Below are 18,437 nucleotides of genomic sequence, written 5' to 3' on the forward strand. Positions count from 1 at the left end.
CTGTGTCACTAGCTGCAATGTGGCTCCACCTGTAAAGTTGTGGGATTCTGCTCGGCATGGTGGAGAGCAACTTGAAAGAATGACAGTGAGGTATCCTAACTCCTTCTCAAACAAAGTACTTCTCATAGCTTATCAGGATCCTTAGCCAGTGAATTTGGGCTTGATTATTAGGAAACAGACACTTACTTCTGATTACTGAATCAGATATTTATATCCTTTTAAAACAGATTCTTCTGTTAGGCATAGTAAAACCAGTCAGGTGCATTTATAATTTTAAAATGCTCCTTTCCTTTTTTTTTCTTCCCTAGAGAAAAAAAAAATGCCCACCACACAATAAATGCTTGTGGTAACAAGCTTCTCAAGGTAAAAGCTTTTGTTTAAGTGGCAATAATGCTTCTGTCAAAACAGACAGGTTTGAAAAGTCCCTGTATCAAATCCTGCAGTTCCACTGAAGTTACTGGAGTTGCATCGATCTAACTGCAGCCAGAATTCAACTCCTGTCGCATTAGACATTTCATCATTCAGAATGGAAAACAGAAATCTGCATTTAGAAGTTTCAGCCTTGAACAAAATCACTGACTATTGCAAATTTGTGCCATTGACTTTCATGTACCTTTACGGCCATAAGGGCCTATTATAAGTTTCTAATCTGATTTTCTCCATAACACTGCCTGTAACCTCTGGCTGAACAAGAGATAATCAGTAACATATCCAATCTTTGCTGAAAGATTTCAGGTGGTGGAAAATCTAGCACATCCTTTGATAAGCAACTCCTATAATTAATTATCATAACCAGTAAAAATGTGCATCTTATTTCGGACTTTATTTTATTTGGCTTCAAATTCCAAATATTTCATTTTCCTAAATCTTGTTTCAGGGGAAGGGGCCCCAAATTTCTTGTAACACAGATGTCAACAGAAACAGTTTCTCCCAACTTCTTTATACTCTCTCCTCTCTTGAGAAAATAAACAGTATTCTTGAGAGACTGCATGGCATTTTCATTCACTCAGCAGCCCATAGCCTTGTGCGTAACATTGATGTGTTGCCAGAGCTGGAAGGAGCCACCTTCTCCCTTCTTGTTCCTGGTCATACACACTCAAGCTCTAAAGAGACGTTACTTTTCTACAATTTTGTGAGTTTAATGCCACCCTCCTGGTTTTGGACTGCTGAGGCCGACCACAGTGGTAAGATGCTAACACTTTGGTACAATGGTGGTGAGGGGCAGAAGGGGTGAAAGAATGACTTCTTAGGAAATGTGTCTACAGAGCCCTCACTTGATTGAAGAGTCAGGGCACAGCATAACTCTTGGTCCAATGTAGAAAGTGATTTGGTTTCCCAAAAATAAGGTGGAGAAACACCAGCAACATTTGGAAGTAGGGTCTCCTCAAGTGTCCATACAGACTAGAATGACAATTCACTACACCTGCCACTCCAGTTGATAGCAATGGTAGCAGCTCAAGTGGAAACAACAGTTCAAACATTGTAAACCAATCTATAAATCACAGTCAGCCTTAAAACTTCCTTCTAAAGTTAGATCATCATGTGAAGGAGTGCAGGAGATACTTGCCTGTGACTCAATTTAGTCACTAAGAAGATTATGTCAGTCCTGTGCTCCCACTTCAAAATGTCTGTTTTTTTCTGGCACAGAGTTTACCAAAATGTCTAGATTGTTCCATGTGTGAGCACTTCATATGTACAGCTCCATCAGTCTTTGTACCATGTACAAATTTTGTTAGCAAAGGTTTTCTATAGTCCTTCCAAGCCATTGCAAAGGACAGAATGTAACAGAAATCTCTGCTTTCCTTTGTAAATGACTGCACAGTGATGACTCCTTTTAGCTGTTCTATTTTAAACTCAGTCAGTCTGGTTTTAATCCATTTACTTTTCTGCAATGATTTCACACAGGACTAACTTTTGGCTATGTGAAGTGACAAGCATTAGAGCCTTCCAACTGTAAAAAAAAAAAAAAAAACAAAAAAACCCAAAAATATGAGCCCGAATGAGCTCTTCACCTCAGTAGAGGTTACTACATTGACTTCCTGAATTACGCCCTTTCCCAGACAAAGGGAAAAGGAACAACAATGGGAATTAGGGAATGATGGAAAGAAGGAAAATAGGAAGCTGCCATTTATGCAGCTTCAAGGATGGTGAGGGCCTTCTGGAATGGTGGAAGGAGTAACAGGATTAATGGGAGCATCTGAGGAACTGTGAGACAGGAAAGTGGCACACAGTGACTTTCCACAAGACTTGGCAGTATAACACATCTAACCTCGAGAAGCAAGAATTGATCCTACCCTTTAGCAGGATGGTGAGCCCTACATACATCTGTGCCAGATAGACCTAGAGAGGCCTCTCTGTAAGCAAATTTCTAAATCCACTGAAAAGTAATACCAATTTTATTTGATCAGCCTACTTCCCACAGATGAGACTGATCATCGCTGAGTTTCCAGTACCTGGAGATGTGGTTTCATGCTTAGTCTTGAGAAAAGTTTCTCATGGAATTCATGCATGGAAATTAATCACTTTGTTACCATATTTGTGCATGAGAAAGAATATTTGTATTCCTTCATACTTCTTGTTATACTCCTGTAAGCAAAGGCAAGCATTCATGCAATCTTCAAAATTTTGCTCCTGTTGCCTAGGTAAATCGGTATCAGTCTGTTACTCTATTTCTCACAAAACATTCTACAATATGTAGTTATTTCAAGGGATGGGAGGGTGCCAAACAACACAGCAATACATTTAATAAATTAAAAATAACAAGTTTGTTTTGCTGATATTCATGAAACTTTTTTTTTCCTGACTATTCAGATGAATGGCTGATATTTCTTTCAAACTCAGCAATTTTTCCTTGCAAGGGTTGGTGTGAACACTGGTTTCTGCTTCAGGTCATGTGGGTTCAAAGCTCTAGAGTTTCACTTTGAATTTGATGATTGCTCACTGAGAACCATTTGTCTTCACTCGCATAAATCAACCTACATTCAGCAAGAATAGGCCATGGTTTCCTCAATGCTTCTAAAAAGAAGGAGTGGGCTTCTAGCATGTTTTTAATGGTTATAGATTTCATAGTGAAAACTTTTCAGAGTGGTATTCAAAACAATTCTTTGGAAAATACATATGTTTCTAGTCCACATATCTCTCACACTTGTGTTTTAATGTCTTTTGAAAACAGCAGAGACTTTTTTCAAGCCTATGATTTAAAAAAAAAAAAAAAACTGAAATGGGCTTCTACTGCACTCACATGGGCCCTGATCCAGTTCTCATTACAGTCTGATCAGAGGCTTTCAGCGACATCAGGGAATGCTGGACTGTGGGGCATTAGTAGCAATATGTTATTAAGAAACCAAGTAGAGACAAATAACATAAAGGAAGAACTTTCCCCCTTTGTACCTTTACTTTCCTCCTCTAGAAATATCTGTATGCCACTAGTCTTAAACCAGGAGCAAATCTGAATTACTTTAGCTCATTTTTCCATTTTGTTTTTGTGGATAATTTTCGGTGATAATTTTTCTTTGTTCACAATGCAAAATTCACTCTGCCTTGTTCTATTTTACAATAACCATTCTTAAAGATACTTTGAAGTGAACAACCAGAATAATCATAAATCTCACTGTCATACAGACATATGTGAACTTTCTTTTGAAAGCTTCATTGTTACTCATCTATTCTGTCTGGGATTACCGCAGCCCAGTACTTTTCATCCTTTATCCCTTTTATGAAGGACAGAAACTTGAAAAATTTGACAAACTCTAATCTTAACTCAATTACAATTTGACTAATTACATCACTTGAATTTTACCCCTTTTGCTTTTGTCCAAGATTAATACTGGGATGTCTTGGATGACTTTATAGGCAGTCCCTTTATGCATCCAAAGCGTAATGTTGAAATGAAGAAATACATAGCACAAAGAAACTTCACTTAAGAGCATTGGGAATATGACTACGCTGGTGATTAAACAACAATATCTAATCTGGTTTCAGGCCTACAGCTGAAAATCATCTTTCGTAGAAGTGTGCCTGCCAAGGTTATTGTAAAATTATCCCAGGCACCAAAGTGATGAATGGTCCCAGCATTTGCTGTGATATGGATGCCATCCCTGTGGGGCTTCACCAAGCGGGATTTTTCATGTGGACAGACTCACATGGAGGACAGATGGGAAAGAAAACAAAATTAGTTGATCTGTGCTAGAGCAAAAATCCATATTTCCTTTGCTACCCAGATTGTGCACTTGCTTTTTTGCAGACACAGAAATGTGTTCTTAAATTATACAACTCTTCCCTTCTTTCCTTTGTGGAGTGATCTGAATGTTTTATGCTGACCTTGGGTTTAGTGCTGATTTGCATTCTTGAACTTTCATGCCAGCCTAATTTTAGACATGCTAAGCAGCAAGCCTAATATCTAAGTTAGCACAAAAATACTGTGTCTCCAGTTGCATTAATAACAGCTTTAGTCTGATTTTGAAGACAGGCAGTTCTTAACAGTAAAAAAGTTTCAAATGCAAATGATCACTCAAGCTTAGCTTTGTCAAAGTCCAACTAATGAGCTAGTCAAAGAGTAACAGTTTCATTTAGCAGACAGGCAGGCTTCCTAGGCCCCAGTCCTGGGATGATACGGGCAATCCCACTGACAAAGACACTGCAACCAGTGCCATGCAGAATTGGGGCCAATCATGGTTCTGGCAGCACATCTGAGAAAAATCAGCTCTTAGACATTTTAAATGCTTGACGGCGAAAAGAAGTCTCTTTGATACTTACATCATTAAGTGCTTGTGACAGAGAAGGATGGAAGGAGTTAAACTATCCCTTTATTGCATCTGTAAGTGGCGCAGTTTGAATCTGAGATAACAGAAAAGTTACAAAGTTCATTATGTATTTGCCTAAAAAGCAGATTTTGGGTATGTCACTATTAGATTGCTTTAAATTGGCCGCATCATTTTAAATGTACTGTTAACTACACATCATCATATTTTGGATGTAGGAAGTATTATACCAACAACTTTTCCAGAGGGGAGAGAAATGCAACAAATACTTTGTGTATTTTTCCATCTACACTTATCTCTTAATCAGATTTCCCAGGGTGAGGGGTTAAACTCAGAAAGCCAGCAGAGATGTTAGGATTATTTAACTGCAATATAACTAACACCTTAAGAACTGATTTGTCAGAATGAATTGCAGTCCAGAGTGCTCCGAGTTTTCAAACTAAATTTGTTCCTAAGATAAAAGGCACTTTTTAAAGAATCACAGTTCTTGTTCTAACCATTCCCCCACCCTTGCCTCCAAGGCATTTCTTATAACTCTGATAAAATCACAGACCAGGTGCTCCAAGACTTTCAAAATAATAAATTCCAATCTGTCACTAAAAATAAAAGGTTAAACAAGTTTATAGAGGGAGTTCTGTTCCAGGTGTTATTTTGAAAGTGTATGCCTAATTTATCATTTTTCAGTAATAGTTACAAGTGATAAAGATCATGTAAATACTCTGTATTAGAAATAAGCTTTCATTTTGTCATGCAGATAGTACTAATGACTAAATAGACTTTAATCAGGAGATCTCCACCTACTAATGTTAGGACTTCTTAAGAGTAGTGCTATAATCAGATTTTCTCTAAAACAAAATGCTAACACTGTAGAAAAAAAAAGCCAAAATGAAACTCAAACATTGGTTATATACTAGTTTTTATAAGAACCAGAAGCATGAAAACTTTTCACAAATCACCTACTTTGGAATGGACCTTGTATAGGTTCAGTGGGTGCGTCTACCAAGTGGAACGAGGCAATGGAAACTGCTAACATCTTCCATATGTGACAGCCTTTAAATTATAATACCGTTTTGGATACAGTGAATGAACTGTTCTAAAACAGCAGTATGTCAGACGGGTGGCTGGGTTTCCCTGTAGTTTCTCTTTCGCTGTTTTCAGTCAGTGTTACACAGTTCTAATTCTGCTATCTCGTCCATTACTTGTTAAAGTCTATAGCTAAAAAAAATAGCACAGTTTTTGCCCAAGAGGTCTGAAACGAGTGCTTTGGCCCACCATAAATCAAAGGGAAGGCTATAGTTCTCAGCCATTTTGAAGTCAGGAGAAAAATCCAGGCTCTGGTTAAACAAAGTGCATAGGTATGTTCTTGAGTCCCCTTCAATTCAGTGCTTTTCCCCTTTCTGCAGAATGGATTGCTCAGTCTCTGTCAGATTCTGTGGTTTCTAAATCAAGTATGGCAGCATTTAGGGTGGCATTATGCTGCAAGCAGGTAGTAAAGGCTTATGGATAGGCTTCCACAAGTCTATATATATATTTCACAGGCTCCATAAATGAAGAGAGGCTGCCTCGCTCAACAAGGAACAAAAATTCTCTCCTGTTACTATGCTACTTTAAAATCTCTCTCATATTTCCCCAGCTTTCAAAAAAAAATGTTTAAAATTGTTCTTTCTGTTTAGCCCCTTCCCTCCCTGATCCCATACAAATACAGTGGCAGAAGTCAACTGCCCTAAAACTTTCCTATTGAACTAATATTCAGAAAAGTCATGTATAGAGCTCACTCTAAGCTTAGCTTGTATAGATTGCAGAAGTGAACTTACAAACTCTTCAGATACAATTAACAGATGAACTCAGGGCACTTTCTTGTATAAAACTTGAAAATGGTAAAACTGCAGATTGAACAGAACTGAAAAGGATCCTCCTCATACATGGTTAAAGACTGTTCTTTAAAAGGAAAAGAAGCTCTTCCCCATGAAATCTTCTGTTCCATTTTGAAACTCTAGGGAAGATTTATACCAGCTTCCCTCAAGGAGCCAAAAAGAAGATGAATGACTATAGCTATACTACATAGCTGTATTGAGGTTACTCAATGTGGAAGTAAGCTTCTACTGCTAACACACAAGTAAGCTGAAGTTTCCATTGCTTACTCATAAGATTACAATGCAAGTTTCACAATGCATACAACAGTGAAACTGCAGTGTTGTGGCTGATTCTGTGTGTTTAACTCTGTTGGGTTTTAATATGTAGCTATTACCCTTAAATGTGGAGTCTTTTAGCAAGGCAAGTAAATTACTTTAAATTAATACTTCTAATTTTTTAGGAACAGTAAAAGAATCATTCTCCAAGTAATTTGTGGTAGTTCTTATTAAATAGTAAGCAGATGAGTTATTTAGTATGAATTGAACTGAGATAAATGAACTGGTAATTTCTTGAAACTAAAAACAATTATTCAATTTAGTATGTAAAAATAACACTTGAAAAGTTACTACTAATTAATATTGTTAGTTCTTACTTAGATGCCATAACTAGCTGTGCTCTATTCTGTACTCTTGTAGAGCATGTAAGATGCTTTGCATTACTTGCAAAATGGACATTTCTTTTACCCCTTCAGGGTAGATGAGTTTTGAGTGTTCTGTATTCGTACTGCATTTCTTTCTTTTAGGCAGGAATTTAAATCTTTTTTTTTTTAAGATAAGAAATATTTGGGCACACCAAAGTTATTTTGTCATAGTACATTACTTCTGATAGATAATGAAAAGAATTAATAATTAAGAGTTTCACAAAACCTTTGGTTTACAGCTAGAGAGAGCTGGGAGGAGATGGTGGTACTGAGCTTCAGCACCAGAGAGCAGCACCATCTAAGAATTGTGATTCAAAGTTCCTCCCTTGAACCCCAATCCTGTTCTGGATGAAACAGACATGCCCTCAGCTCTTTGGACTTATAGGGTATGTAATTCTCCTTTTGGATAACTTTCCCAACTGACATGTGTAAAAAGGGACCCATAGCAATGCTAGGGGTTTTTTACCACTTTGACATATACCCAACACATTCGCTTGTGGAATAATATCGGTAAGTAGCCCAAGTTTTCACACCAGAGCACATGATTACTCTAGATCTAATAAGATCTGGAAAAGGACTGTCAACCATAAGACCAGCTCCGTACCCCAAACAAATGAATTTGGGTTAGCAATACCTAGCCCTTTATTATCTTTTTTTTAGGATTTATAAATAACAATAATGTCAAAGTGACTAGTAGACATTACTGTTCTCCTTGGGAACAGTTCAGCAATGCCCTCTGGCAGTTTTTGCGCTGAGCATGGGAGCGCAAAAGAAAGTCTAAAAAGCATGCAATTACCCCCAGGAAATAATCACAATGCAAAAAGCACTGGATGGTACAAGTGACATTCCAGTAAACGAGGTGAACTTGTATCATCGCCCTGCTTTGCCTCAGGGATATTCCTGCCAAAGGAATATCATCCAGTTCCAAGAACAGCCAAGGACGGAGGTGGGGCTGCGCGTTCCAGCTCTGAGCCTCAGGGAGCCAGAAGTTGTGGGCAAAGGAAACTCCTGCTAAGCCAAGCACTGACATTGCAACTCCCAAAAGCCAGGGTAGCAAAGCTTGCTGGAGGTGATTTTTAACCACCAGGTTGGAAAACAAACCACACCCAGAGCAGCCTTGCTTATATATGAGACTTTCTTATTCCAAACAATGATTAAGAGAAATATGGGAAACAAAGCGTTTTTTATGCCTAACTCTGTTCACAGTCACTGTCATGGAAGCAGGATCAAATTCTTCTCTCTTCTTGGACTATGTTAAACTTCAAAGTTTAACCAAATGCTGGATTTCTTTTAATTCTAACCGTCTCTGCTGAAGAAGTCTCTCTTTGTCTGCAATAGGTAGAAGCTATACCCAAACCACACTGCAGAAACAATGGCTGGAAGAGCAAACGATTAAGGTGAATGCGGCCAGGTTTTATCCAGAAACTTTTCCCACTCACTACAACCTTTTAAACCAACTCAGCTAGCCTTACACATGTACACACAAACCCTGTATTTACCTAGGTAGATTTTCTTACCTAGCTACTCTTTCCAGAGGCACACAGAACAGCAGCATTTGGTACATGGTACTATTGTTCTCTTTAACTTACTTTCAAAATGCCTTCAAATATTGCGTATTGACCATTTCAGAATTGGAATCAACTCTTCCACATTTTCAAGATGCCTTCTGGGAATATACAAAATAATGCTGAGAGGACAAGAAATTAATGCACTTACATACCTCTTTTCTGTCTCTGGATTGCCACTATTATAAAAATGGAATTTGACTTGAAAGTCTGCAGTGTCTGAATACACTTTCGGCACCCTCAGCTGATCCGTACTATGAAGCTCTGTACTACAGTGCTGGGTTCTAGACACTTGGTCAAGCCAAACCCCTCTTCTGAGCCTTCCAAGGCATGCTGTCAATAATGCTCAGAGATGGGCCTGCCAAAACCGTCAGATTATCTGCTCTCCAAATAAAAAAAACAAGTATACAAAAATCCTTAAGTTGAAGTTGCCTCAAGCACTTTTACCTCACATAACCGGCACTTTTGGAAAGGTCCCACTGACCTTGGAAGCATATTCGAACATGGCTGAACAGTTCTTGAGCAATTTTTCCAGTGAATTAGGCACAAACAGGCATGTGTCATTAGACACACATGCAGCCTTTTCTATCTCCTCTTTCGCCTTAAAAATTAATAATTTCTCAAAACTGCCATGCAAATAAAGCCACAGCAAGCAGTATGTCCTAGTGTATTACTGGCTCATGTTTGGTATCTGCAATTACTTAGCTAGATGCTTTGTAAACACCACAGGATTGAGTTCTGACCAGAGACCAGTTAGTCGAATGCATTTATCTTTTCTGACATTCATCTTAATCACAGAATTGTCATAAACTGGAGATGTGAACTGACTGTGCATAGTTTTGTTACCAAAGAGGGAAAACTTACGAATTTGGAAGCATTGACACTGTGTATTAAACTCAGTCATCAACTTTTCACAAAGGTAAAAGCTACACCAGTGAAAGCAGAGAATAGTGATAAATGTACTACATGCTGTGCATGAAGTCTGTCTATTCACTAGTTTTAAAATGTTTTAGGAAAGTGTACAAAACCATGCCACTGCTACAATTGTAATCTCGCAGAAGTCTTCAGCTCTTATTTTGTTGCCAGGTGATTCTACAGATCTGCTCTTTTTCCTGCCAATTGGTTGTCAGACATCATTACCCCAGTGCTATCAGTGCTTTGACCTGGGCAGGGAATCAGTGTTACATTGATGCTACTGCACTGATGAGTACCCACTACTTGGCTGCCTTTCTCCATTTCCTCACCTGTCCCATCAAGTGCCATTCTTCATTGGCGTCCATTCTGCCTATTGATCATTCTTTCCTGCACCCATACCTTAACTCTCAAGTTGGCTTTCTTTCTTTCATGAGCTTCATAACTCCACTACCTTTCTTTCCTCCTCTCACATTTCTGTTTCTTCCTTTTCCCTGTGGGTCATATGAAAAAAAAAATTCTTAAAACTTGGGAGGAGAGAAAGGGAAAATGAAACATCTTGTGTTATAAGACAGCACCTCAGCTAGAAAAATTATGACTCATCTGTAGCTTTCAGCACACATCTTTTTTGTACAGTACTCTGACTGGCACCAAACATAAACATCTGTTACAATGAGAATCTCCACTCACCATTCCACCTTGTTCGTTCACACTTTCCCACATTGATAACATGTTCCAAGACCTTTCTTGCTTTAACATCGTGTACTATGGAAACAGCTTTGGGCTGCTATGAAACACTCATCCCAACTCAATCAAAATGTAACACAAGCCTTAGCTCTATATTTTCATCTGCACATGTCAGGACACAGTACAAAGTTCAATGCCATTATCCCACTTCACAAAGGGAAAGACCAGGAAGGAGAAACTGATTAATGCAACAAACCAGTAGCATGGCCACATGGTCACTAAGGCATACTGCCACACAAAGCGAGAAAGCCATCTACAACCTGAGTAGAAGTCCCTTCATTGCTACAGCTTCAGCTGGAACTTCAGCTACACAAAGAATGTGGGGCTGGATTCATAATGGGCATTTAATGATGTTTGCTTACTTTCTTATAATGTTTATAATTGAAATGCCTATACAGGACTGTTTTCTTACAGTTTAGAAAACATCCACCAAAACTTAGGAGTAATTATAAACCAATATTACTTTTAAAGACTAGCTAGGCACACAGAAGATTTTATGAAACTGTTAAAATAGAATTATGCCATTTTGCTCAGTGGCATGCTAATTCAACTAATATGATTCCACAGTTTCTTTCAAACATATATTTGCAATGTATATTTGCATTAATTTATAATGGGGCAGTAAGTTAGTAAACTGCACTACTCCAAACTCTACTATTCATTAGCGCAAGTAAGTACAGACACTTAACTACCTTGGAACTTTTATTCAGAATTAAGAGAGGAGGGAAACGTGAGAGCAGTTGAAAGCAAGATTTCTCAGGAAAAAAAGCAAGGCTATTTAATGTTCATTTCAATTTGGTTTGATGTTTATTTGTTTTTTCAGGTTGCAGTAAGTGCCTTGTTATGATCACGTGAAAAGTTATGAGAGAAAAGAAAGAAAGCTTTGTAGGGTTTATTTGTTCCAACAAAAGCTAGGGGAATTAAATAAAAACAAACTAAACATAAAATATGTAAAGATAGTACATGTTGCAAATTAATAGCTTATTTTCAAAAAGGAAATTTAATAAAGCAATGCCGTTAGCTATTTGAAAACTGGAAAAATGATACTTAAACAGGCCAGGAATATTGGCAAGTTTTCCTACCTGAGCTGGAGTGTGTATACCTAGTTATTATACTTATTTTATTTGCAATCAGAATGAACTGGAAGATAATATTATTCAAACATGTAACTGGAAATATCATTGTCTTTCCAAAATATCACGACATAAATAATATAGATTTTCACTGCAGGATTTTAAAAGCAAGGTGTTCTTCCATGTTCACTGGGTCTGTAATTCCATCACATAAACCTAAACTACTACAGTTCATTGTCAGTGAACTCTGATACAATTTTGAAACCCGAAAGTAATTTTTGCTGCTGTAATATACTGAAGGAATTAAAATCAAAATGATACTGCAACAAAAAATATTCCTCTCCACAATATGTAATTGCGATTAAAAAGAATGTAAAATCAACCTATTGTCACAATCTCAACGTAAGTAGTATTAATGATAGCACAAATGCTTGGGTTTTAAGTGTCTGCACTGAAAGATATATTTGATGTTACAGTTACCATGGCAACTACTCAGTTTCAGTGCATACTAGAGTATATAGTTGTGTAAAAGCTGTTGATGCATGAGACCTCACTGTGACAGCCTTACAATGTATATTTATATATAATTGTTTTCTTTCTTTCTTAAATGGAAAGAAATTTCAAGAGAGTAACATCTAGCTGTCCTGCAACTTAGTGTTGGTTATGAGTGGTGGTAGGATCTTTTAATAGCAATGTAGAAAGAACAGTCACACAGAGAACCAACGAGGAAGGAGAAAAAGTTTTCAGTTCGTTGTTTCTTGGCTGCCAAACCAAATTTGTGGTGTGAAATAATTGTTCATTTCTTGCTCATTACCACATCCAGATTATTTTTTTTTTTACTCGGACAGACTTTTGTTTTGGACTTTCCAATCTAAGTATAAGTATTATTCAAACATTTCTAGAAAAAATAGCCTTGCCAAATACAAAAAATACTGATCATCTGGCCTGTCTTGTATATATCACACAAAGCCTATCATAACTTTACAACTAGGAAGAGAGTTGTGCTCTACAGGTCAAAAAAAAAAAAAACAAAACCAAGATTAATGAAAAAGCAAAATATCTTGGAAAATATCCAGAAACGTCTCAAGGTCTAGCATGGGTGGATCTGAAGCATGAATTAGTTCTGCAAAACAAAATCTTTGTCTTGGAAAGGAAATTATCAAGAAAGAATTTGGTGCAAGTTGTTAATGAAAAGTCCTTCTGGAAAGTGGTAGCTGGACTTCATGAATAGTCTTCCTAAGAACTTAAGTCAAATTTCAAAACCCCAAAACCTTGTTTCCTGTTGAGCACTAAAACTCATCAGAGGAGCATTGAGGCTACACCAGAGAGGATGCACCTAAACTTTCTTGTCTTGCTGTTACCATTAGTGGCAAAGCTGCTGGCAGCTCAGCAGCTGGCATCCCATGTCATGGGATGCAGAGAGGCTTACAGAACTTGGTAGACTCAACAACAGAGTCCTGAAGTTTGAGTCCTCACTGCAGAGGTGGGTGACACAAGTTTTCCAAGACAGAGGGTCAGAAGAGCCATCTCCCCTACTCGTGTAAAGATCTCCCCCATAGCCAGACTGAGTGGTGGGGCCCAACCAGAATGAATACAGCTTTCTCCTGGCTGACATGCCTCTGTCTCTTTCTTACCAAGGTTTTTTTGGGGGGCAGGTAGAAGCAGGAGGACAGGGGTAGGAGGAAGGGGAAAACTCACCCCTATGTGCTCTTACCCAGATATAGCCTGGGAACACACCCACATGAGACAGCTCCGAATTAGTCTAGGCATAGCCAGCCATTCAGGTCACATTCCCTCCAGCTCTCCTACCTTGCCTGCCTGAAGCCATCTCTCTTCATGGTTATGTGGTCTACCTCAGGTTTAGTTCACCCCAACTGTGTGTACCTGCCGCACAGCGCCAGAGCTGTGGAAAGAGGGAAGCGCTGGTGGAGGTCTGGAGAGCAGGGAGATAACCCCAAGCTACGTTCTGGAGAAAGTAGCAGTCTCAGATGCTGCCCCAAGGCAAAGATGGCTGTCTGCTGCCCCCAGCTGCCTCTCCCAAGGGGCATGTTGTGGGGCAGGGATGGTTTAACAGGTTTCAGAATGTGTGGTGATGAGGGCAAGGCAGAGAACATAATGTAGGCCTGCAAGAAAAGCATTTCAGATCTTCTTTTAGTTCTTATCGCTGCCCCTCTGGTAATCTCTGAAGCTCATAAACTTCCCAAAAAGCTGTGCCATGTTTGAATGCTTTGACATATTAAATATCTGTATGTGGGTTTGGTTCCAAGATCTTCAAATTTTATTATTTTCTAAAGTTAAGATTATAATAATTTCTCTTCACAGATGCCTGAATATTTTTGTGTTCATCATAATAGTTCTTATTAATTTCTTCACTCATATATGTTTAGAAAAGGAAACTTCATCTCAAAATCTGTGCCAGACATAAGTCCTTGTGTAGGCAGGGCTCTGTCCTTTCCTCTGCTGGTAGCCATGGCACCATTTTTCTGTGGTGGAAGCAAGACAAACCATTCATAATGACTTCAGGTGTATCTGTGTTGTCTCTTCCACTTGGATGGTGGAGGCAAAGGAGAACCAAGCAGAAAGCAGACCTAGGCCTGACAGAGAAGATATTTATGTACCTAATGGGGGGACTTCTGTGAGGGTCTGAAGATAGCCACTTGGATGCCCATCTTTTCCATTGTGCTACCTCACTACTTTTCAGTAAAGGCAAACTAGAGCAGTGACAAAGGTCACCCATGCACACAGACTAAAAAGAGTACTCCTTTTCAGGGAATAACTAATATAACCCCTTCCTCACTATGGATTTAGGGGAAAAACTTGTCCCACTTCAGAGAGTGAAGAAGCAGATTCTGCAAATGCTTGGCTGTGCTTCAGCCATTTGCTCAAAGCTCACAGGGATTGCTGTCAGAATCGCATGGACATGATAGCAGTTATCCTAATACATGAGCTGCACTCACATGCCGATGATACACAAACAAGGTAAGAGAGAGAGTTACCAGGCAAGAATCCTACAGATAACATAGCATTCCTTCTGCAGGGTCTCCAAGGGCTCCTCTGCAGGCTGACGCAAAACAGCTTGTGGGGAAATCTGTTTCTTCTCCCTCCTTTCTTTTTTTCCCCTCCACCCAAGAATACCCAGACCAAATTTCCAGAATAGCCATCTGCTGTTCCATATTCACTCTTCAGGAGTTATATGCAACTTGTACTGTCTACCAAATGCCTTTCTTTAGTAATTATTGACGTCTTTTACTGTTAAATATTCTCCACAGTTTCTGGAGAATATTTGGAGAATTTAAATATTCTCCAAGGTCCAAATATGTTTCCTCTTGAATGACCACCAACAGGTACAATCACTAGGACTACCATGCTGACCACATGGATGTATGACCCATGGCCAACAAGTTTTCAAGAGAAAACTGTACAGACTGGTCTTACAAAAATCAGAGGGGATTTACCGCTGCTGGGAGCAGAGGTGCTCCCAGAAGCACCCAAGAGGTGCAATATTTAGCTCTCTTATAACAAAACAGTTTGAACCTTCCACATAACACTCAAGGCTGAGCCTCCTCATACCTGGGAGGACTGGCTGCCAGAAGAACCACGCCGGACTTTCCACTACCTTTGCAGTGAGCTCCCATTTTGAGTGATCAGGCAAGGGCCTCTGGGAGGCTTTGTGAACAATTGTTAGTGCTGTGGGGTTGACAGCCTGCTTTAGATCTCTGATTCTTTTCTTTTCATTTACGTCATTCTAAGCATAAAATATTCTTTCATCTATCTGTCAGTCCTGGATTGGATACAGCTATAAATTGCAAAGGCCTACAGGGCACAGAGTTAGAGGCCTCATGGACACACAACTCAATTGGAGGGTGAGGTTATGATTAAGAGAGAATTTTAAAGCTTCTTCACAGAACTTACTTTAGCTTTCAATATTTCAGGGGTTTTTTGATTGAATAACCTTTGAAAATTATGTTACCAATTATGTTGCTTGTCTCTATTACTAGGAGAACTATTAGTAAAAATTGATTATTATTGTGAACAAAAATTTGCTACAATGAGAAGCAAGCAATCCAACTGAGAAACCACTTCAATTTAAGAAAGTCACATATCTTTTCCCATTTTTCTGAAAGCAAAGAATAGCTGGCAATGACATAGTACAACGAGAGGAGTAATTACTATCCAATACACCCACACCTGAGGCCCTAGGCTTGAAACTATGAAAGAAGGGTGTAACAGAAAGGTGTACCAGTCATTGCTAAGACTGTTACATGTAATCATGCTGCAGAGCAGGCCTACTTAGGTGGTCATATGAATAACTCTAATCCCTGCTGGAACTTTTATGCTTGCTCCTCTTGAGTTTGACTGCAACTCTGTTGGGACACAGAAAAAAACTGTGATGGTTTTGTAATTGTGGAGTTTGCATCATCATGCCCCTACATCAATGAAATGTAGTCAAAAATTGCAGTGCACTTTTTACACAAAGTTTTGTAGCCACAACTATGTGAATGACTGTCCTTTAGTGGCATTCAGATGTAGCACTAACTCAGTGTATGGAAGCAATTGCTTTATCCAGAGTAAACCATGGCAGGTTACTGAAAAATTCCTTAAAAGTGTCAGGTTGGGCAAGTTCCCAAGGAAACATAAAATGTTTTAAAGCCTTAAAAGACTTCCAATCTAGTACTCCACAAAGCTATTGCACTGGTACTTTAATGAATAAAAACAAAACACTTCAGGGGTTTATCTCAAGTGAGTATACTTCAGCGCAGCTTCTTCCAACATCCAGAACCGTACTCACTGATAAACCTTAATGCTGTTCTTTTCTCATGGGCAAGCAGTCTGTGAAGACTTGACTGGGTCAACAGAAGAATTGTGCATCTGGATATACTCATGTGGCAGCCAGCTCAAGAAAAGAGTGATTTTTTTCTCGCAAGCAACAAAGATACAGCCAATAAAACTGCTCATTAGAGAGTAGATATCCTGTTAGCATATGTGTCAGTCACGTAGGCATCCTTCCCTTCTCCCCTCTCCTCTCATTTTATAAACAAGATTAATTTTGTAACTAAGACTTAGCAAAGACCAGACCGGTATGGCGGACATGTATTAGCCCAGTGGTTGATTCTGCATACAGTATGTACATATCTTTGAACTTGACTGTGCAGCCTGTCAAGTCATATCTTATATCCTAGACTACACCTCCTGCCCACCAAAATCTGCAGTCCTAGGTGCTTGGAAACCAACTGCCACCTAGTCCAAGCAGTAGAATACAAAGTACTAACTAGGAAGAAAATAAGATACTTGACTTCCAAACATCCATATTAGCCACTGGATCACGTGTTGTCTCTCTGCTGGCAAAAGAACATATACATCCCAGATGATATTTTATTGCTGATCCTTATGGGTAGTGAAATGTTTAACATCCTTTTATGCAGCTGGGTCTGCATGAAGGCAAACAGTAACTCAATTGTTGGCATTCTGAAGTAGGGTACAGAAAGTTTACATTCTAATAGCAACCTCAGTGGTGATACTTATGGCTGCCTACAATAGCATTACAGGCTGGTTTTTTTCTTCTTTTAAAGGCTAGTGACATTCACATGATGCAAAACTCTCTTACAAGCTTTATAATGGAAAAGTCTTTACAATCTTTCAGCTATGGCCTGCCACAAACGAAAACACAGTTGTTATATTCTGAGAACTTATATTCTGAGTACACTATGATTGTGTCATATTTTGGCAGGCTTGAAAGTTCAAATATATAATTGCAAATTTTAAGAAAGAGGTCTGCCATTTCCCTGCGGCAGCCTGTAACTTGAATGTCATTGGAAAAATGGGAGTCAGTGGCCAGTCAGACTGCCACTGATGCTGCAACTGTCTGAACATAAGTATTTCCTTTCTGTTGATTGGCTAAAATACCATTGTGAGTTGTTGGAAATCGTGGCCATTTTGGTAAAGGGTCATTGAAATAACATTGGAAAAAAATAAGCCAAAGGCAGTAAATTTTATAGCCACAATTTCATTTCTTGCAATGTATATTTGAAAGTTAGTGAGACAGTAGCTATAAGATTTTTGGAGAAGCCAAAAGGTTGTACAGGAGCCATTTATTAGTGGAAGAGTTCCAAAAAGTTCAAATTATTTCTAAAATTAGATCTTCAAGAATTTTGCCTTCAAATTTGAACTCATAAGATTTGAGGAGATGTGCTAAATTATTCCTGTAAAACAGAAGCTACACACTACACAAGGAGAATTAAATGGGAAATTAAATCAAACCGTAAGTCAGAAGCACTGCAGTAATGAGATCATATTTTCCCCTTTATTTCCTCCCACTTCAGCTCCTTCCTGAAGTTCTCAAAGGAAGCAAATAAAAAACATGTTCTAGTGAACTTCTATGTTTTTAGATATAGGGGTATTCAGTTAGCTGAGCTCCTCTATGCATTCATGCCACATATGTACTGTATTATTCCTCTTTTGTGTTAGTCCAAAAGCACTTTTGTAAACCATCAGTACATAGAATATTATGACACCATCACACCTGGACAGCAAAAAAGCCATGGCCTAGGTTGGCCTCAAGAGTGAACTACCTTGCCTCTTTGTTCCTTCAGGTCAGGAATATAGCACAGTAGAGAGACGGTACATCAGTCTTCCTGTCTCTTTTGCACTGAAAAGAGACATGTCTCCTCCAGGATCACTTGCGTAGCCATTTATAATAATCGAGTCCATTACAGATCAGAAATATATACATGCTCTCGCCTCATAGTGACATTCAGGCATGCAGTTCTTCCTAACAAGCACGTTTTTTTTGTTTTACTCACAGTATTTGCAGAGCTGAGGATGGCTC

This window comes from Mycteria americana, chromosome 2 (genome assembly GCF_035582795.1).
Source record: "Mycteria americana isolate JAX WOST 10 ecotype Jacksonville Zoo and Gardens chromosome 2, USCA_MyAme_1.0, whole genome shotgun sequence".
NCBI lineage: Eukaryota > Metazoa > Chordata > Aves > Ciconiiformes > Ciconiidae > Mycteria > Mycteria americana.